This window comes from Schistocerca serialis, chromosome 5 (genome assembly GCF_023864345.2).
Source record: "Schistocerca serialis cubense isolate TAMUIC-IGC-003099 chromosome 5, iqSchSeri2.2, whole genome shotgun sequence".
In the NCBI taxonomy this organism is placed as follows: Eukaryota; Metazoa; Arthropoda; class Insecta; order Orthoptera; family Acrididae; genus Schistocerca; species Schistocerca serialis.
This window is the reverse complement of record NC_064642.1, coordinates 150298844-150320550: the sequence shown is the minus strand read 5'-3', so window position 1 is coordinate 150320550 and position 21707 is coordinate 150298844.

Sequence of the window (21707 nt, the reverse complement as noted above, 5' to 3'; positions counted from 1 at the left end):
TCCTTGCTCCCTCTCCAATAGAGTACATGTGGGACACCATCGTACGATAACTTCAGCGTCATCTACAACCAGCATTAATCGTTCCTGTATTGACTGACCAAGTGCAGCAGGCATGGAACTCTGTCTCATAAATAGACATGCAGCCGCTGTACAACAGAATGCATGCACGTTTGCATGCTTGCATCTAGCGTTCTGGCGATTCCACTGGGTATTAATGTAATGACATATTTCATTTGCAATAGATTATCTCGCTCTTACATTAACCTGTCATCTTGCAGTGTTAACCATTTAAATAAGTTACCTAGACAAACGTATTCCCGAAAATTCATTGCTCTATTTTAATTATTTTTTGGTTTTGGGTTTTTTTCTTCGTTGTAAGTACGTTTGAATCTTGTTACGGTTTCGAGGAAGAGCCTGAATTAAAGACCACGTTAGCGGTCCTACATTCTTCTTTTGTAAGACGAAATCCGATTGAGTAAAAGAAGGATTTGGTGGTTGAAATTCATACGTAAATTTGTGCCAGCCGTAGCTTATGTCTGATGTAGCTAAGCCCTAGTTATTATGTTACTGTTCAGCAAATTAAAAATTAATGGAATGATAACAATTCAGTAACACTGAGCACCTTGATTTTTCTACTGGATAAAGTTTATAACAATATTTGCTTATGGTTGATTTAAATTTTCTTATAATCTTTTTTTGCTTTAAAATTTTCTCATATTGGTACTATATTTTCTGTATATGTAAAGTGAAGTGTACTATACTGGTGATTGAAGTCCTTTGCATTGTATGTGAGTAATGTATGTAAAATATCATGTAAATTGTTTATTATGTTAAACAATTTTCTGATGAGCTATTCCTATAGTATTTAAAAATACTTTTTGCGTATAAATTGTTCATGTTAAAGTAAATTTGACAATTTAAGAAATGGTCACGCATAGCAACAACACAAGAAATAGGTGTTAGGTAAAAGCAAGTGTGCTTTTGTTTAAAACGAAAGTGGCTCAGGGGAGTGGAAGAGGTGGCAAGGGCGAATTGGCGCGCTACCTTGAGCAAGCGCAGGAAGTGAAACACATAGTCTGTAGGCAGCAGTGATTGAGGCAACACCTTTGTGGAGCAGGAGAAGCTTTGCCTGCAAGCCGGCCAGACCGGAGTGGCCGAGCAGTTAAAGGCGCTACAGTCTGGAACCGCACGACCGCTACGGTCGCAGGTTCGAATCCTGCCTCGGGCATGGATGTGTGTGATGTCCTTAGGTTAGTTAGGTTTAAGTAGTTCTAAGTGCTAGGGGACTTATGACCACAGCAGTTGAGTCCCATAGTGCTCAGAGCCATTTGAACCTTTGCCTGTAAATTCGTGCAAAATGCCTCGGATGAAGACTGCAAACGGCTTACGGCACAGCTGCGAACTTTTAGGTTACTGTATGTAGAACTTAACGACGCCAAGAAGAGAAATTAAGCCCATACAGCAAGAGACTTGCAGGCTGTACTGTGGGTAGTGTAGCCTTCATAACCGTTCGGCACACCCAAACCTACAGCCAACAGATAAGACTTCTTATAGTAAATTTACTTTTGTACAGCGTGAACCATCAATTTAAACTGTGTTTTAAGAATCATTCCTGAAGTTTAAAGAAAGTGGTTCACCCTGTTACTTTATCCTAATCATACACCTATATATGGTTCCTTCCTGTTGTTTGATGAATCCGAGTATCCTATTTTACAGACTTATGAAGTGCCAAGTTAATATAAAGAGGCACCATTTAAAATGTTTATGTGTTTTCTTAAGAACTGCTGATTATTTTAGCATTTATGATTATAAAAATGCTTTGAAGGTCCCCCCTGCCCAAATATATTTAGCTTCCCTGAAGTTATCTACTGGGCTTTTTCTCTTTTAAAAATGTAATGTGTAAGGATGTAGTAGTCAAAAAGAAATTCCAGTGTCTGCACTAACATTATTTACTTGGGCTCATATTTATTTGAAGAAGCAACTTAAACAGTAGCAAGAACGTAGGCGAAATTCGTAGTTCTGCTTTTCCAATACTTCATTATTTCATTGCCTGGATAGGCTGGCGACTATTAGTACATGCTTTAAACCACTAAATGAAATTGTAACTCAGTTGTCCTACCTTCAGTATAATATTATTCATATTGCGTTTCTATTTAACCACTGGGTAAAATCTTAGGAAAAGAATTTAACAGTCTGATTAGACACAACACAGCACACGGTCAAATCCTGTAAAAAGGGTAACTCTATTGATTAGCTTTTCCTATTAAAGGACTATCCTCCCACAGTGTACTTAGGAGGAAACTAAACTAAATTTTAGCAAGAGGGTTAAACGTGGCTTTTCCCGTAACAGGACTATTTGTTCTGTTGGGATATAGTACAGGTGGCAACATAGAGACGGGGTTTTCTGTTATGTAGGTAAAAGCATACTAAATTACAGCCGGCCAGTGTGGCCGAGCGGTTCTAGGCGCTTCAGTCTGGAACCGCGTGACCGCTACGGTCGCAGGTTCGAATCCTGCCTCGGGCATGGATGTGTGTGATGTCCTTAGGTTTAAGTAGTTCTAAGTTCTAGGGGACTGATGACCTCAGATGTTAAGTCACATAGTGCTCAGAGCCATTTGAAGCATTTGACCCATACTAAATTTACAACAGTAGAGGTAGGCCGGCCGGAGTGGCCGTGCGGTTCTAGGCGCTACAGTCTGGAGCCGCGTGACCGCTACGGTCGCAGGTTCTAATCCTGCCTCGGGTATGGATGTGTTACCTCCTTAGGTTAGTTAGGTTTAAGTAGTTCTGAGTTCTAGGGGACTGATGACCACACCAGTTAAGTGCCATAGTGCTCAGAGCCATTTGAACCAAGTAGAGGTAGGACAACACGTTGCTTACATTAAATTGGCAAACCGTTACGACACATCCAAGGAGCAAAATGTCTGACATTTCTCGACAACATTTGCCATTGCGTGCTTCCTCTTACAGCGTTACGACATTCGGAAGACCACGAGTGCGCAACTGTGGAATGTTGCAAGCGTCGGGCTGCGATGCCAACACAGCTGGCGGCCAGCTATACTCGTAGTGAAAGCCGTCGCTGCTGCGTGTGTGTGTGTGTGTGTGTGTGTGTGTGTGTGTGTGTGTGTGCGGCCGCAGGTGTCACGGGGGTGGCGGTGTGCTGTAAAGCCGCTGACCCCTCGCTTTCTGGTGGCACATCGCGCATGCCAGGGCGCGCGCCACGCCGCTCTTCATACAATAAACTCGCTGCTTTATACGATGTGGATCCCCGCCGCCATTTCCTGCGCGGCGCGCGTGTTCCCCGCGAAATGTTGCCCACCTCCCTGACACGTGCGCTTTTTTGTATGACGGCACAATCTGTTGCCATCCAATGAGAGCCAAAAGAAATGCAAATGCGGACAAAGGACTAATTTTCCCTCACAGTATGTCTCGACCAGTATCTAATATATCCTGGCGTAAGAGTTAACGCGCAGGATCAGCTTCTACTTGTAGCTTCTTCTCTGTGGCTTCCTCTGATAACGATGCTCCGAGTGCACGATTTGGAGCCGCTGTTTCCCAGTCGCTTCGCTATGATGTTACGATCGTTCTGAAACCATGGCGTTTCTTTAAAGCCGTACTCTGCACGTAATGTGAGTCAGATTCTCCATACTGGGTGACTTGGTGTGTCACACTTACATTTTTAAGCATGATTTATCTTAAAATAGGATAGGAAAGACGTTAGACCACTTGTTCTTGAAGGCGTGCAACATTTCAGAATGAATTTTCATTCCGCAACGGGGTGTGCACTGATACGAAACTTCCTGGCAGATTAAAACTGTGTACCGGGCCGAGACTCGAATTCGGGAACTTCGCCTTTCGCAGGCAAGTGCTCTACCAACTGAGCTATCCAAACACGACTCACGACCCGTCCTCACAGCTTCAATTCTGCCAGTAACTCATCTCCTACATTCCAAACTTTACAGAAGCTCTATTGCGAACCTTGCAAGACTAGCACTTCTGGAAGAAAGGATATTGGGGAGATTTGGCTTAGCCACAGCCTGGGGGTTTGTTTCCAGAATGAAATTTCACTCTGCAGAGGAGTGTGCGCTGGTATGAAACTTCGTGGCAGATTAAAACTGTGCCGAACCGAGAGGTGCTAGTATTGCAGGGTTCGCAGGAGAGCTTCTTTGAAGTTTGGAAGGTAGGGGATGATGTAATAACAGAGTTGAAGCTGTGGAAAGGAGCTCGTGAGTCGTGCTTGGATAGCTCAGTTGGTACAGCACCTGCACGCGACAGACAAAGGTCCCGAGTTCCAGTCTCGGTCCGGTACACAGTTTTAACCTGCCAGGAAGATTCACGTGCAAAATTGCTTATAAACATCTAAGTTACCAAATATAGCTTCTAAGCTACACTGTCGGCTTCGAAGTAACAGGTCAGCGAATTACCCTTTGCATGTCGGCTTGTCCACGCACAGGCGGTATGGAAATAGGGCTCAAAATTCAGTTTTTGGTGTGTCTGAAATTGGTAAGTTAGTTTATGACCCTCATGTATTCCTTTAACACTTTTGGTGATACCTCATCTGCCAATTGGTTAACTGTTTCGCACAACATATGTAAATGACCTAACAGATAACGTCGAAAGTTCCATGAGGCTTTTCGCGGACGATGCTGCTGTACACGAGAAGTCGCGACGCTAGAAAACTGTAGCGAAAGACAGAAAGATCTGCAGAGGATCGACTTTTGGTGCAGGGAATGGCTATTGACGCTCAGTGTGGACAAACGTATCATATTGCGTATACATAGACAAAAGACGCTCTTTAGTTAAAAAATCATTGGATGCAGTTACTTCCGTAAAATATCTAAGAGTATGACTACGGAGTGATTTGAAGTATAGCGACAACATAAAAGCAGTGGTGGGTAAGGGAGATGCCCGACTGAGATTCATTGGAAGAATCCTCTGGAACATGCAGCTCTCAACAGAGGAAATAGCTTACAAAACTCTAGTTCAACCAATACCTGAATATTACTCGTCAGTATAGGATCCTTACCAGGTAGAGGAAATAGAGAAGATACAAAGAATAGCTGCACGTTTCGTTAAAGATTCGTTTAATACGCTCGGAAGCGTGACGGAGATGCTCAGCCAACTCCAGTGGCACACGCAGCAGGAGAGGCGTTCTGCATAACGGTATTGTCTGCAGTTAAAGTTAAGACAGCGTAGGTTCCTAGAAGAGTCAACAAATATATCTCCCGGAAAGTCCACGAAGATAGAATCACAGACATTCGAGTCCACACGGAGGCTTATCAACAATCGTTTTTCTCGCGAACGACAAGTGACTGGAACAGCAGAAGGGGGAAGCAAGGAACATTGGTACGTAAAGTAGTCTCCACCACACGCTGCAAGGTGACTAGCGGAGTATAGATGTAACTGTAACTGAGAAAAAATGTATTTCCTATCTCCGAAGAGGCAATAGCCAGCATATCTAAAAGCTGCTGGAGATGGCGGACAGGTGCGCGGGAGATGTGCTTGCCTGTATGGATGAATGTGTGTGTGTTTCCTTTTCTGAAGAAGGGCTTGGCGGAAAGCTAAATATGTAACGTTCTTTTCGTTGTAACTGTCTGCAACTCAACGTTTCATCTTTACGTTGAGTCCGGCTCTAACCTTTCCCTTATATCGTTGATATCTAAGAGAAATAAATAAGAAAGTTCATCAAAATAGGATACATACTGAAGACGTTGAATCATGAACGGAAAGAGGAATCCAGTACTGAATATTATATTTTATACCCACTATTTAAATTGTTCAGTGTGACTTCTGTTTATGGGTGCAGGGTATATAACCGCAAAACCAGAAAAATTCGTCGGAACGTTAGGCATCTCTCGGCACGAAACAACTGAGAGAATGAAAAGAGTACAGTGTACAACCCTTTTAATGGCGCACAAACTCGCGATTCCGTCAGATAAGTGCTTCTGGAGTCAGAGTAATGTTCGCAGGGACTCTTCTAGCGATTTATTGATTTGAAACCTCTTTAGGTATGTAACTTGCAATAGCTTTACTGTTGATGAATATACTTAAATTCCGAGAGATTTACGTAAATGCCTTTCGTTTCATCGTGACGTTAATTTACATTAGCCGTATCAGTCCACTTGTCGAGGTAGTTTCTTTATCACACCTACAGTCACAACGCGATTTTAATTGTACACGTCTTGCGCATGAGCTGAAATCAGTCATAGCACGAGACTTCGTGAATAAGCAGGATGAAGAAAAAGAGACCTAAAAATTTTCTGTAGATCTATCGAAACAGGTATTTAAAAAAATTCTTCTTCATATATGAAGGAGAGATAACTCGAAAAACTTGTAATTGTTGGTAGTTTATGATGATAAAACGCATGGCAGGAGAATAAAGGACAGCAGACTCAGACACACCAACAGAGCATTCCTCATCAAAAGAAGTCTACTAATTCAAAGGTAAGCGTTGATCAGAGATAGAAATTTATGATGATGTGCATCTAGATTACAGCATCGAGTGAAGGTGAATCAAGTTCTGTCTGAAAACCGGAACAGGGGAGAACTGGCACGTTTTAGGTGTGGTGTTACGGAAGGATTCTGAATATTAACTTCCCCATACAAGTTGTGGAATGGAATATGGTGTAAACACTGACTAGAAGGAGAGAAGAAAGATTAGACAGCGGATTAGGAAATAAATTCCATGGTACTAGAGAAAACAATAGAGGGTAAAAATTGTAAAGGAGAAAAAGCCTGAAATATACACAAAAAATATTGGGAGTAGTAAGGATTAGCGATGAAGAAACACTAGGGCAGGTTTAGGAGGAGGTGCTAGGCATGGGTTTTGTTTGTCACCATCGTTTTCAATATTTATGCAGAGAAATTAACACAAAGCATCAGAAAAAGCTGGAAGCATAAATGTAGGACGAGAAATAATAAGGGTAATTAAGTATGCATATGATCAAGCAGTGTTAGCTGAATAAGAGGAAGAACTATTTTATGACAGAGAGGATCGCATAGGTGGGGAAAGAGAATGGAACGAGAATAAGTGTAGTAAACATCATAGTGGTGACAATCGGCAAACATCAAGGTTCCGTCAGAGTTTCATTGGAAGGGAAGACTTTGGTTCGAGTAAATATTTTAGATACTTAGGACGTGTAATGACAAAACAGAAGCTGTGTGGAGAAAATTAAAAGAAGACTATCCATGAGTAGAAGAACTTTTGATAGGTGAAAGGTTTGTTGACAGCAAAATGGATTATACAATAAAGACAGAGACTGCTGAGTGTTTTGTCAGGAGTGTTGCACTGTGTGGCAGCGAATAACGGACGAACAAAAAGAAAGAAGAAAAATACGTGGATAGTTTGGAAATGTGACTGTGGGGAAGAATGCTAAAAATGAAATGAACTGACAGAATAACGAATGAAGAAGTACTTCCAGAAAAACGAGAAGAAAGAAAGCTAGTGGATATAAGAAGAATGAGTAAAACATCTTGTCTGAGACCCACATTGCGAATAAATTGCCTGCAATGAGGAAAGTGAGAGAAAGAAGAAGACTGAATGCTGAATTCCAGTAAAAATAGTTGACGTAACCACCCGTTTAGTTTAATTTGTTGTAATTATTTGGCCACTAGCTGCCCAACTGTTTAGCCAGTTACATTGTTGTTAAATATATTACAGATACATATAATTTGTCGTGTTGACAGCGGATTTTCTATACATTTCACAATTTCTTAATTATATATAACCACTACAAATAACAGATTTAAATAAACTTTCTTTTTCTTGTGCTGCGGATGTTAATAAGTGGCAACCATTTTTCATTGGAGTTAGTTTTATGGGGTTCATCATTGGCAATCGGGCATGAGATTGACACACTCCACTTATAACCAATTATAAAATGACTGCGTATGGTTTTCCTTCTGGTAACAATGGTGTTGTAAATCTGTGGGATCAATCAAGTATTATGGTTGCTGTCACTCGATGTCCTCACTTATTTGAATTTAGAGATCTTGTCCGTTTCTTGAAAGTGTCTTGCAAAGTGGACATAGATTTCTGGCTGTCGCGACACTTGTGACGAGAGGTACTCGCAATAAAGTTTCACCGAATTCTTGTCAGGTCAGATTTGTCAGTCTCGAGCTTTCTACAACTTTCTCTGTTGCCATCGTCAGGAGATTAGATTTCAGCAAGCCGTTACGCACTTTAGTTGGCCGAATTGCGTCGTAGAGACGTCACGAAGTCACGGAGCTTCCATAATCTACCAGAGATTATGTCGATGTTGATAACTGAAGAACGTTGGAAGTGACGTTGTTTTTGTTGGATAGTGGACAGTGACAAATCTGTCGCGGCAAGAACTCTGTGAAATATTTATTCAAGAAAGTCGCCGCGAACAATTACGTTCTCAGGGGAATGACCAATTTCACGTTTGAGTTATAAAGTTTACATTGTGGAATCATTGCAACGCTCTGTCGTTTCGTCATCTGAGAGGTTTCCCTGAATCGGTACCAGTCATCAAATGCCCTTTGTATAATGCAGACGTAGAAGGAAAGGCTTTTCTTCCGCGATGCCACTGTTTGCTTATTGGTCAAAAATTTCGTTGTCTCTGATTCCGGAATACATTTTGATCCAGAGAAGTTGTACACTTTTGTATTGTTTAAAACTCTGATAGATTAGCTGCTGCACGTTGAATGGGTCTTAGTTCGTTTGCAAGTCCCAGGATTGATGATGTAGTTTTTCGAGGGCGCTCCAGGAATCTGTTGTTATTGGAGTACCATTGATATTATGCAGTGCATATCTGAGTCTCTGTTTTGTTCCTACAACCTCGCCCATAAAGCTGCTCGTTTCAGGATGAATCTTGTACACAGCTCCAGTATCGATAGTATGACCAAAGTATGCAAATTCTGTTCGTTCACTCGACCTATATCCGTCAGTATATATCGGGTTAGTTGTCGGGAATTCCGTTAAGACGTGCTAAATGACATTTAGACCCTCGGTGTCAGAAATGGAGAAGGGCCTCGTTTGATAAAGTTTAGATGATAGAAGAAGGTATCATACTCTGGTCTGAACATCGAATGTGTCACATCATTCATTGTGAGCGGAATGATGTATTGCAGGTGACTGTAGCTGGTGGCTAATACAGGTATTTCTTTGCCGCGCGTTGTATCCCAGGCAATAACAAATTCTCTGAATTTGTTAAGTCTCTGAAGAAGAGGATATGGTGATACAGCTGCTTTGCGAAGTATAAATTTCTCAGCTAATAGATTGATACACATTTTCAACTGCATTTTTTGCTTCCGCCAGGAGAAATTTTGACGGAGTGGATTCAACAATTCTAATAGCACGGCGCTATATGTTGTCAATTTTGTTGAGGTTATACTTTGGGACACTGTCATACTAAATTCTACCATAATCCGGTAGCGAACTAGTGAGACCGGGACATGGTGAGAATGACACCGTTACTTCTTCTCCCAACTACACTCCTGGAAATTGAAATAAGAACACCGTGAATTCATTGTCCCAGGAAGGGGAAACTTTATTGACACATTCCTGGGGTCAGATACATCACATGATCACACTGACAGAACCACAGGCACATAGACACAGGCAACAGAGCATGCACAATGTCGGCACTAGTACAGTGTATATCCACCTTTCGCAGCAATGCAGGCTGCTATTCTCCCATGGAGACGATCGTAGAGATGCTGGATGTAGTCCTGTGGAACGGCTTGCCATGCCATTTCCACCTGGCGCCTCAGTTGGACCAGCGTTCGTGCTGGACGTGCAGACCGCGTGAGACGACGCTTGATCCATTCCCAAACATGCTCAATGGGGAACAGATCCGGAGATCTTGCTGGCCAGGGTAGTTGACTTACACCTTCTAGAGCAAGTTGGGTGGCACGGGATACATGCGGACGTGCATTGTCCTGTTGGAACAGCAAGTTCCCTTGCCGGTCTAGGAATGGTAGAACGATGGGTTCGATGACGGATTGGATGTACCGTGCACTATTCAGTGTCCCCTCGACGATCACCAGTGGTGTACGGCCAGTGTAGGAGATCGCTCCCCACACCATGATGCCGGGTGTTGGCCCTGTGTGCCTCGGTCGTATGCAGTCCTGATTGTGGCGCTCACCTGCACGGCGCCAAACACGCATACGACCATCATTGGCACCAAGGCAGAAGCGACTCTCATCGCTGAAGACGACATGTCTCCATTCGTCCCTCCATTCACGCCTGTCGCGACACCACTGGAGGCGGGCTGCACGATGTTGGGGCGTGAGCGGAAGACGGCCTAACGGTGTGCGGGACCGTAGCCCAGCTTCATGGAGACGGTTGCGAATGGTCCTCGCCGATACCCCAGGAGCAACAGTGTCCCTAATTTGCTGGGAAGTGGCGGTGCGGTCCACTACGGCACTGCGTAGGATCCTACGGTCTTGGCGTGCATCCGTGCGTCGCTGCGGTCCGGTCCCAGGTCGACGGGCACGTGCACCTTCCGCCGACCACTGGCGACAACATCGATGTACTGTGGAGACCTCACGCCCCACGTGTTGAGCAATTCGGCGGTACGTCCACCCGGCCTCCCGCATGCCCACTATACGCCCTCGCTCAAAGTCCGTCAACTGCACATACGGTTCACGTCCACGCTGTCGCGGCATGCTACCAGTGTTAAAGACTGCGATGGAGCTCCGTATGCCACGGCAAACTGGCTGACACTGACGGCGGTGGTGCACAAATGCTGCGCAGCTAGCGCCATTCGACGGCCAACACCGCGGTTCCTGGTGTGTCCGCTGTGCCGTGCGTGTGATCATTGCTTGTACAGCCCTCTCGCAGTGTCCGGAGCAAGTATGGTGGGTCTGACACACCGGTGTCAATGTGTTCTTTTTTCCATTTCCAGGAGTGTATATCAGCTCCCTACCATGTTCAAGCCACCGCATGTATTACGCTCAGTGACTGCTAAGTCTTTCCTGTAATATTTTCCGAGTGTTTGGCCCATATCATTCTGCTGTCTACGTTCATCGATAGTGATTTGGTAGAATTCACAGCAATGGTGATGAAGTGAAAGTAATGTTTTATTCTACTAACATCTTCAGAAAATCACAACCAATGATTTTATGTCTGAGAAGTTGAGTCCAGTTTCGTAAGACCATTCTGAGATTATTTCGGGGACCTGTTCCAGAAGCAACAATGTCACTCTAAGCTTGTCGATGATGTACAGCTACAGATATCAGCTGCTTGCTGCAGGATCTTAGTTATAGGTCCACATAGCTTTTCTGCATCGGCAGTCTACAAGGGACTTAGAATTGATCCTTGTATTTACTCCATGTAGAGCGTTAGTGGTCTATATCTCGTTGTACGTAAACGATACGACGGTTTGTTATGTTGCAGAGACAGGTGATGAAAATGCCTGGGAACCTAACTGAGCAGAGTTTGTGCATCAGTAAATTAATGTGCGTACTGTGGTAAGCCCCTGTAGCATTCATAAGCACTACTGTCTAAGAGACTTTGTTTAAGAATGTGCGCTCGAGTTCACTGCTAGTAGGTGCAGAGATTCCATTGTGCTTCTTCCTTTACGTAATCCGTACTGTTCATCAGGTAACAAGTAGTTCATTTTTAACCACCATTCAAAACGAATCCCTAAAATTCGCTGCAAGTTTTTCAGTACACTTCAGAACAACGAGACCGGGCGATATGATGCACTTAGAAATTATGTCATATTTATTTCAGTCGTCTGGAAATTCATTCTCTTTTCATACAGGGTTGCAGACGTCTGTCAATAGGTGTTTCGCTTCAGTGGGTAAATTAGCTAGCATGGAATACTGAATCTTGTCGTATCGTGGGGTGGTGTAGCTAGAGGTCCTTAAAACCGATTCTAGTTTATTGATAACAAATGGTCTCAACAACACTAAGTTGTGCAGCGAAGAACAATCCGAGATCTAGTGTGGAAGCAATTCCGGGACGACGGTAGGTTGAGGAACGAATCTGCGCAGATGCCTATATTCAATCTTGATGGCTGTAGTTCCATGGAATCCTGTTTTAAAATTTGTCGACTGTAGGTTATACAACTGAAGTAGGTGAGCTCCTTGTAAGGTTGTTTCCAGGATCCTTTCATACTGTTCTTTAGAGTTTTGTTGGCGACGATAGCGACTCTTTGGTTGAAATACTTCTCCTATGTGTGCTGTTTGCAGATTAAAGGAGAAACAGACAGAGGAAAGTGGATAACGTCCAGTCGGTATATGTTATAAGATATGTCAAAGAACAAGCCTAGTTGTAGTGGTCCTCCCCCCGCTCCCCAACCCCTTTCCTCTGCCAAAAAAATGGTATTATAACAATATCACGATAGTGCACAGTCCATCTGAAGAGGATCATATGATCGTAGCCGGTAGTGTAATAAAAATAAATTCCTTAATTATTGGTTTTGGTGGGCAAGAACGAGTTTATTTATGAATTACACACCAACAGCTCTTATTATCGATAAAGCTGAGCATAATGTGCGCTTATTGGGGCTAGAATTCACAGGAAAACTTTGAACATGAAAGAGATTGTGACTGTGTTTTGAACCATTTCTTACAAAAAGGTATATAGATCATTATTTTTAAAGGGTAACACAATGACTGGTATGAGCTCTCTTGGAATGCTGCAGATGTGACTTTTTCCGCAATTTGGGAAGGACTCTAATGATTTCATATTCCAACGTGATGAAGGACTACCATACTGTTACAACAATATCCAATAGTTTCTCAGAGACACATTGTCAAAACGCGGGGTAGGGCACACGCAATCTTGAGACATTGCCCTACTTTATTAGCTTCAAACACCGTCATTCGTGACCCCACGCAGTCTTCAGTTGTGGGGTTACGTGAAGCAATTTTTTTGGTTTCCCTTTAGCTCTCGACATAATAATGTTACTATTACTATTAATGGTATTACTATTATGGTATGTAGTATACTGCCTAGTATATTCGTACGGAGAATTTCTGACACCAATGTTCCCTGTCTTCAGCTTCTTCCCTCTGTCAGCTGTATCTCCTTCCATATCTCATGTTATTCAGATGCTGAATTCTTCTTCTTCCTTGTCTTGTAGTTCCTTTGATCTCCTCTTTGATGACGTCGTGTGTAAGTATGTGTCCAATCCAGTCGAACTTTCTCTGAAGAATCGAATATTCAGAATAGTTTTCTTCTGTCCTACTCTTTCCAGTACATAGTCGTTTGTTACCCTGTCTGTCCACTCTATCTTCTCTTTCTTCTCCAGCACCAAGTTTCGAAACTTTCCCGGTGACATATACGAAAAAAAACAACTTCAACAGTGATTACTGTCTATGGAGAAATTTTACATAAAATTTGTGACTGTTTTACCTGTCCTCTAGATGTTGTACGTGAGGCTGGTGGTGGACAAACGTATAGTATTTGCAGTAACATTGGAATACGTTAGGGTTTTCTAGGTACTGAGCAGTTGTTTCTCTTCTGTGTCGTGTTTCCGTCACTAAGGACAGAGTTTTAAAGTCAGGTCATTCACCTGAATCACTCTGTATATCTGAAAGTTAATTGCTTCTCCTCAGGAAGATCGTAGGAAGAAACTGCCAGATGAAAGTAGGCTACTTGCTTCTTTGAAAATATTGAGTGAGACAGCCAGATCAAAGTTAACTGCTTGCGTGTTTCCGTTTCTGCCTTGTTCTGTAAAAGCCACTGCCAGTGGTTGAGCATTCTCATTGCCTTTCCATCTTTGCTGTCCGTAATCGAATTTATCTATGATTAGATTTCTATACAATAGGCTTATAACAAGGGTGCGTAACGGATAACACGGGGACCCGAACAAGAGTGGGAAACGTGGTGTTCTAGACAGAAGCACATTGCTTTCACTGCATTGGCCTCTTTTACTGACAACAAATATCTCTCCCTGATTTCTTCTTCTCCTGCTGCGCTGTAATTCAAGTCGAGCCTTAGCCTCTTCAGCTATCTCCTTCCATGTATCCCAGTCCCTAGCTAGCATGTTCCAGCTTCCGAAGGTTTCCTATGACTCCGTCCTCCCATCTAGTTTTCGGTCGACCACGTTCCCCGTGTTCATCTGGCATTCCTTGTAAAACCTTTTTTGGTGTTTCTGTATAGTTTATCCATGCTATGTGTCCAGCCCACCTCAACTTAGATGCCTTCACAATTCTTATAACGGACTGATCTTTGTAGATGGCGTACAACTTAATTGTTGTGTCTCCTCCTCCATCTTTCCCTTTCGCAAATTGGGCCGATGATTCTCCTGAGTAATCTTTTCTCGAATGCATCAAGCGATCCAGCATCGTTTGCTGTCACAGCCCAGGTTTCAGAGGCATATGTAAACACTGGTGTGATTAGTGTTTTATAGATGGTTAGTTTAGTGGTTCTAGCCACGAGCCTTGAGGATAGAAACCTTGTTAAGGCGAAATACGCTTTCTTGGCAGCAATTAGCCTCAGCTTTACTTCATTTGAGGTATCATTTAGACCAGTTACATCGAACCAGGGTACTTAAGATGATCGACTCTTTCCAAAGTATAACTACCCATCGTTACTTCGCCTGGCAGGTTCTGCCTGAGTGCTTTCGCAGGAGTTACGTATTTTGTTTTCTGCTCACTGTTGTTTAGTCCTATATCCCTGCCGGCCTATTCAAGTGCGGTGAATGTCTCTTCTATTGCCGTCAGAGTTTTCCTACTATGTCGATGTCGCCCGCATAGGCCAGTATCTCCACAGTTTTATGAAAGACGGCCCCCCCTGTTCGAGATATTTGCTTCTCTCATCACCTTCTCCAAGGCGGCGTTGACTAGGAGGAATGCCAACACATCACCTTGTCGTACTCGACTTTTAATTCCCAACGTATTGGACAACATTCCTCCAGTTTTTATGCTACCTTTCGTTCCTCTCATTGTGATTCTTACTACCCTTACCACATTTTTTGGAACACTCAATTCATCTAGAGCTTGATATAGTTGCTCTCTGTTTATGCTCTTGTACATTGCTTTAAAATCGATAAAAAAGTGATACGTACCGAGCCCATATTCCTTTGTTTTTTTTCCAGAATTCGTCTTAGAGTAAATATCAGGTCGATAGTTGACTTACTGGGTAAACCCATATTTGTACGACCCCGTTTCCCTCTGTATTATTGGAAGGAGTCGGTCATACAGTATGTTAGAGAGGATTCTATACACCAGATTAAGTCGTGTGATTCCTCTATAGTTACCGCATTCCATTTGGTTTCCTTTCTTTTATATATAGGGCACATAATGCCCTCTCTCCGTGTTTGAGGCATTTCCTCTTCTTCCCATATTAGATTCACGTTTCAGCATGTTCATTTCCAATTCAGAGTCTCCTTGCTTGAAAATTTCTGCTGGAATGCCGTCCGTTCCTGACGCCTCCTCACCACTTCTGAGTTAGGTGGGTCTGCACTGTTATCTGGGTCCTCTTGCCCCTGTGTTTCGCCGGCCGGAGTGGCCGAGCGGTTCTAGGCGCTACAGTCTGGAACTGCGCGACCGCTACGGTCGCAGGTTCGATTCCTGCCTCGGGCATGGATGTGTGTGATGTCCTTAGGTTAGCTGGGTTTAAGTAGTTCTAAGTTCTAGGGGACTGATGACCTCAGAAGTTAAGTCCCATAGTGCTCAGAGCCATTTGAAGTATCCTGTGTTTCTGTTGGGTTCCTTAGCACAACACTGGGTCTTGGATTAAGGAGTTTATCAAAGTCGCGATGCCACCTCTCACATATGCCCTTATTTTCGCTTATAATTTCGCCGTTCTCATCTGTTATTAAACTTGTTCTGCCCCTGAGAGGTTTCAGTGCCCTAATCACCCCTATAAAATTTCCTTTCCTAGTTCGCACTTCTCAGAAGCTCCATTTCTTCGATATTTGCGTTATCCACTCCCTCTCTTTCCTCTGTTGGGTCCTTTTTTCAATTGTGCGTTTTCTTTACATTTTTCCTCGTTCCTTTCACTGTGTTAGATATCCTTGCCCTCACCCGTGTACAAACTAGGAAGTGATGAGCGTCTATATTTGGATCTCTTAAACTTCTTGCATCCATTAAGTTTGATTTGTGCCTTGCATCAATTATTAATGGCCGATCTGATTTACTGTACTTCCATCTAGTGCTGTGCATGTTTCCTTACGTATTTCCTTGTGTGGGAAGGATGTGCAGTCTACCATCATGTTTCAAGATGTTGCAGATAGTATCAACTTAGTCACGTTCTCAGTACTTACAGCTTGTTTGCTGCAGATACCAATTATTGGTCTCATCCCACCTGGTCATTTAGGTCTTTGGTTAGTACTTTTGTACCATGCCCTGGGCATTCATTATAAGCTCTTTCAAGTGATTCGTAGAAAGCTTCTTCCTCCTCATCCTCTGATTCTTCAGTTAGTGGATGGGCGTTAATTATGGCGCAATTGAAGAATTTTCGTTTTACCCTGTCGATAGTCTTGGGTTTACGGGGTTGAATTCTATTACCAAGTGTTTTAGTTGGTGATGCACCACAGATCCTGCCCCAACTCATGGTTCCTTTCGCTACAGCTATAAAATATGTTTGCTTCTTTCTTTTCTAGGATTCCACTCCCGGTCCATCTTAGTTCTTGTAATGTTATGATACTCTCTTTCAGATTCATTATTTGGTCTAGCTTCGTTTTCAGGCATCCTGAACGGTATACTGATCGCACATTCTAAGTATCGACGAATAAATCCTATTTACGCTTTATGTTATTTTTATACCTTTTCTTTACTCCATTGTTTGATTGCCCGTCCTCCATAACCTTGTCCATTCCATATCCATATCCGTCATCCTTTAACCATCTGGCCTTTGTTTGCTGAAGTTTCATAACAGCTGTTTTTTTTTCAGTGTGGGTTGTCAACACTACGTCCAGCCTCTACCGGAGGACGGGTAGTCTTTATTCGGGGTTTTCTGCCCTTAGCCTTTGGAGACCAAACTCTCAGCTGCAAAGTAGTAGTTTGCTAGTTTTGGCCCGCCCCGGGTATTTTGTTTCCTCGGTGTCCACCATACCTGGTGAATGCTCCCCTATCCGCCATCTGGGAAAGCATCCGATCGGAGACTAGCAACTCCACACTGGCTTGCTTGTTTTCGTTATCTGCCTTGTTCTGTGAAAGCCAGTGCCAGTGGCTGAACATTCTCATTGCCTTTTCATCTTTGTTATCCGTAATGGAATTTAGCTATGATCAGATTTCTATACATTAGGCTTATAACAAAGGTGCGTAACGGATAACACGCGAACATGAATGAGAAACGTGGTATTGTAGACAGAAGCAAATCGTTTTCACTGTATTGGCCTCTTTTTCTGACAGCAAATATCTTTCCCTGAACAGATATTGTTAGTAAAATTGTATAAATCCCCCAGGGTAGGATGGAATGTGGTACGAAACCGTAATTTAAAGACTTTTTTTAACTTTGAACTACAATTTTATTAAGTCGATTATGCGTATAACGGTTAACTTGAACAAACGGACAATGAATTAACTGCAGACGAACACACTTCCTATGGAGGGCAAATGTTATTGCTGTCTAACCTAGCGCAAACCAGGATGCCTTTACCGGTGCTAATTATTAATGCAGATGGTCCACTGGTAGAAGAAATCAGTAACATATTGCTTTACCTAAGGGCCCATGACTTGGGACAGCATCATATCAGTCTTCACCACGACTAGTAACAACGCATCTATAGTAAACTCGTCAGAGAGAGCGTGTCTTTATTCAACGGGTGGCAACGAGATTGTAAGACCACTTCCATTCTTTAAGGTCGGATTTGCCAAGAGGCACCAAGGCAACATAACGATCCGAACACGAAAACTCTCCTTCGTGAGCACGATGGATGTAGAGAAACCTCTCTAGTTTCTTCCATCACCATCTCAAGTTGGCGGAACCACCATGTTACGCTATGGGTAACAGTTTCCCGCCAAAGTTCAAAACTAAATCCGATCTCTCAATCACCCAATCTTGTTTTCATACACAGAAGGGATACAGGCACAAAAATATGGTCGTACTAGATTGGTGTGAGAGGTTCTCTCTCTTCCAAAGGCATGTTACCTTCACATTCAGGTAACCTGCGGCGTCAGATACTGATAACGGTGAAAATGAAAGCCTTTCCGTATGATACAGTTCCGTATGGACCTGTTTCACGTTGACAAAGAAGAATCAAGGTTACCTGCATTAATAAGGAATCATTTGTCGTGACACATTTACGCGAAATGGTAGAGTTAAGGGTTTAATGTCCCACTGACAGTAAGGGTTTAGGGACAACACGAACAATCTAAATCTGGGTGGAAATTTGAACTCCAGTTCTCCAGAGGACTGCCGTTACCATGGAGCAACCTCACTTGTTACAAGAATGAGAGTTTCTTTTCCTATCTCGGGCAGTTGTCACACGTTGTGACCAAAAAAAAAAAAAAAAAAAATGGCTGAGCACTATGGGACTTAACTGCTGAGGTCATCAGTCCCCTAGAACTTAGAACTAGTTAAACCTAATTAACCTAAGGAGATCACACACATCCATGCCCGAGGCAGGATTCGAACCTGCGACTGTTGTGACCATTTTTGTATTAATCGATCAACTCAGTAACTGTGGTGGAGCAAATTAGTACAGATGTGTCTTTGCGTTGGTCCAGAAGGCATAAAAGTCTGAGTTAATTCGCAGCCTCACTGAAAATGACATGAGAAATTCATGCAGTATTTAAGAAAATAAGACCATATCTAGAACGCAGATTAACTGATGTGTAATAAAACTCTAGCGAGAGTCTGTTGTACTTGTAAAATTTCGATCCTGCGACCGGGAAACCGAAAAATAGGAATATGAGCAGACACAAATCTGTGACGGTAGACGGATGGCCTATGTCTACCTAAATCAGATAGCGGCCAATGAGAAGCCAAGAGACGGATGTGGAGAGGAAACAATATGTAATCGTGCCTAAAAAGCCGGCCACAATTCGGAGAGCGCCCCACCCGTCACTGGTGACGGGCTGATGACTTGCCGAGGACCAATTAGCAAGCCGGCGACGTCTCCGGGCCGGCGCGGCGGTTCGCTCTCTGGCCGGTCGCGACGCCCTATCGACGGCGCTCATCTGACTGATGGCCCCGCTGTCACGTGACGGCGCCCGTCTCGCTCGCTATTGGTCAAGACTACACACAACCTGTCCGCTCGCCGGACTTGTTACGATGCTATCTGCGACCCTGAGGCCGCGCGCCGCACGCCGCCCTCATAGCCCGCCGCTCCGCCAGTAACTTCCACAGCCGGAGACCTTCTCTGGTTTATGCGCCTCCGTAGCACTGATAGCGAGATATGCTTGCAGATGCGCTTCTCGGCACTAAAGCGAGACACACTTGCATTTTAAGGAGTTTTATCGGGTCTATTTCTTCCTGTCTTCCTATTATTAATACGAGGCTGATTCAGTAAATGACCTTAGAAGTGTATCGAAAGTTCTATCAAATGGCACACATCTTTGCTTCAGAATGGCTTTTAAGAAACAGAGATATGATTATAAAACTTTTTATTTGTTGATGGGCAACACAAAACCTCAAAGATTTTTGCTATTTGTTGTCCAAGATTACGGCAATTGCTCTGACATAGCCGCGCGCGTCAGCATGCAGCTTCCGAGATTCGGAGAGACGTGTCGGACTCGGTCCGAATCTGTCCGGCGGGTTAACGACGAGGGCCGGTATTCCAGCCAGCCTGGACGTGATTTTTAGGCGGTTTTCCACATCCGAGTAGGTGAACACCGGCCCGGCTTCCAGTAATATTACCATGCCGGCTCCGTGAAGATGCTGTATAAAGTTCAGGAGAAGGAAGACTTCAGTTGCTATATGACCCGATTATACAACTTTCTGTCTCACAGCACTAGTTGTCGTGTCCCGAGAGGGAGTGAGATTGAAACGAATCGTATTCAGGTGTCTTACCTCGCTAGATCTTCTCGAAGAGTTGAAGCAGGTGCGGGCAGCTTCTGCAACTCTGACAGCTAGAGGGAGCAAGCTAATGCTAAGGTGCAGGATACGGAACTCGGTGAGGTGTGGTTACTGCTGCAGGGTAGAATTCATAAATCCCTTATCGTTTGACAACTGAGAATCCCTACTGGCACTATCTTGCTCTACTTTCTGTCAGTTGAATCTCTTACTCTGGAATCTATCTCCCTGGTTATTGCAGAGCCGAGGCTAGCGAATCGCATTAAGTCTCCCACGTCTGCCGTAGAACGACACAGGTTCTGTGTCAGTATGCCTAGCAGATCTCGACACTATAGGGTCCTCCTGACCCCCTATTTGTACTATGTGCATCACGGAAAGCCTGTAGAATGTTTTATGCCTCCTCCCTGGAGACTGACCACGCACTTGGTATATTTATATCATCATGTGATGTGATAAAGCTACTTTGATCCCTGTTATGCATACGGCTACAGCGTCCAGCTAGTCACGTAATGCTACTTGTCTCCTGGCGCCGCTTCGCCTGCGCTGGCTCATGTCATCGACAGATACTGTCGCACTGCTTCCGTCCGGGAGCTTATGCCTAGCCGCTGAATAACCCCTAATACACTTAATTTGTACTCATCGCTGATCGAGATTCGCAACAAAGTGGTTTCCCGAAAGGACAGGTTTGTTAGTAGAATGGGAGTGGTCTAGAGTTTTATAGAAATGCCGCTCGATGCCAGGACATATAATGCAGTGAAGCATGTGTCAACCACACATTGTGAGGCGGCGTTCGGGTCTTGGGCATTTCAGGAAGATCAAAGGCATGCACCTTGTAGCTTCACATCCAAATCGACAATGTGGTAGTGCTGTGTTTGACAAACCTAACATGTAAGTTACCTCTGTCCGAATAACAGCAGCAGCAGATATTGACATTCTCGTATTCTCTTTGGCTTACAAACGACCAACTTCTAGTTTAGTGTTAAAAGAGACCATCATTTTTCGGAACCAAACCATCAAGGGCACTGGCACTGATGTATACATCCACATTTGCAGCATCGAAATTGACTAGCAGAAACAAATGAATGATTGTTAGGAGACAACAGTCTCTGTAAAATTGCAGATCACACCAGGAAATGATTTTTTGGTGTGGTTTCCTCAGTAGGCTCTTAAAATTGCTGACTGAGATAACCACGTCGGAGGCACTAAAGAGACCCCGTCAGACATGTGGTTTACTACGAACAGCAGTTGCACCACGGAGACTTGACGTGGTCCCTGGGAGACTTTAGAACTGAAAAATTCTCATTATTAGGACATTTTGCGTTTGTACCAACACGAAGATATTATCTGAACGGGACGGAAATTGGTAGATGTGATGTACATGTACAGACACACAAATGATTAGAATTTCAGAAAAATTGGATGATTTACTCATGAGATAGAGCTTCATAAATTGAACAAGTCAGTAAAGCGTTCGTTCACCTCTAGCCCCTATGACAGCTGATATTCGGCTTGGTACCCATTGACAGAGATGTTGGATGTCCTTCTGAGCGACATCATGACAAATTTTATCCAACTTGGCCGTGCGGGGTAGCCGCACGGTCAAGGGCGCCTTGCCACCGTTCGCGCGGCTGCCCCTGTCGGAGGTTCGAGTACTCCCTCGGGCACGGATGTGTGTGTTGTCCTTAGCGTAAGTTAGTTTCAATTAGATTAAGTAGCGTGTAAGCCTAAGGACCGATGACTGACCAGTGTGATCTCATAGGAACTTACAACAAATTTCCAAGAAAATTCTGTGCAACTAGAGCGTTAGATCGCCAAAATCGCGAGA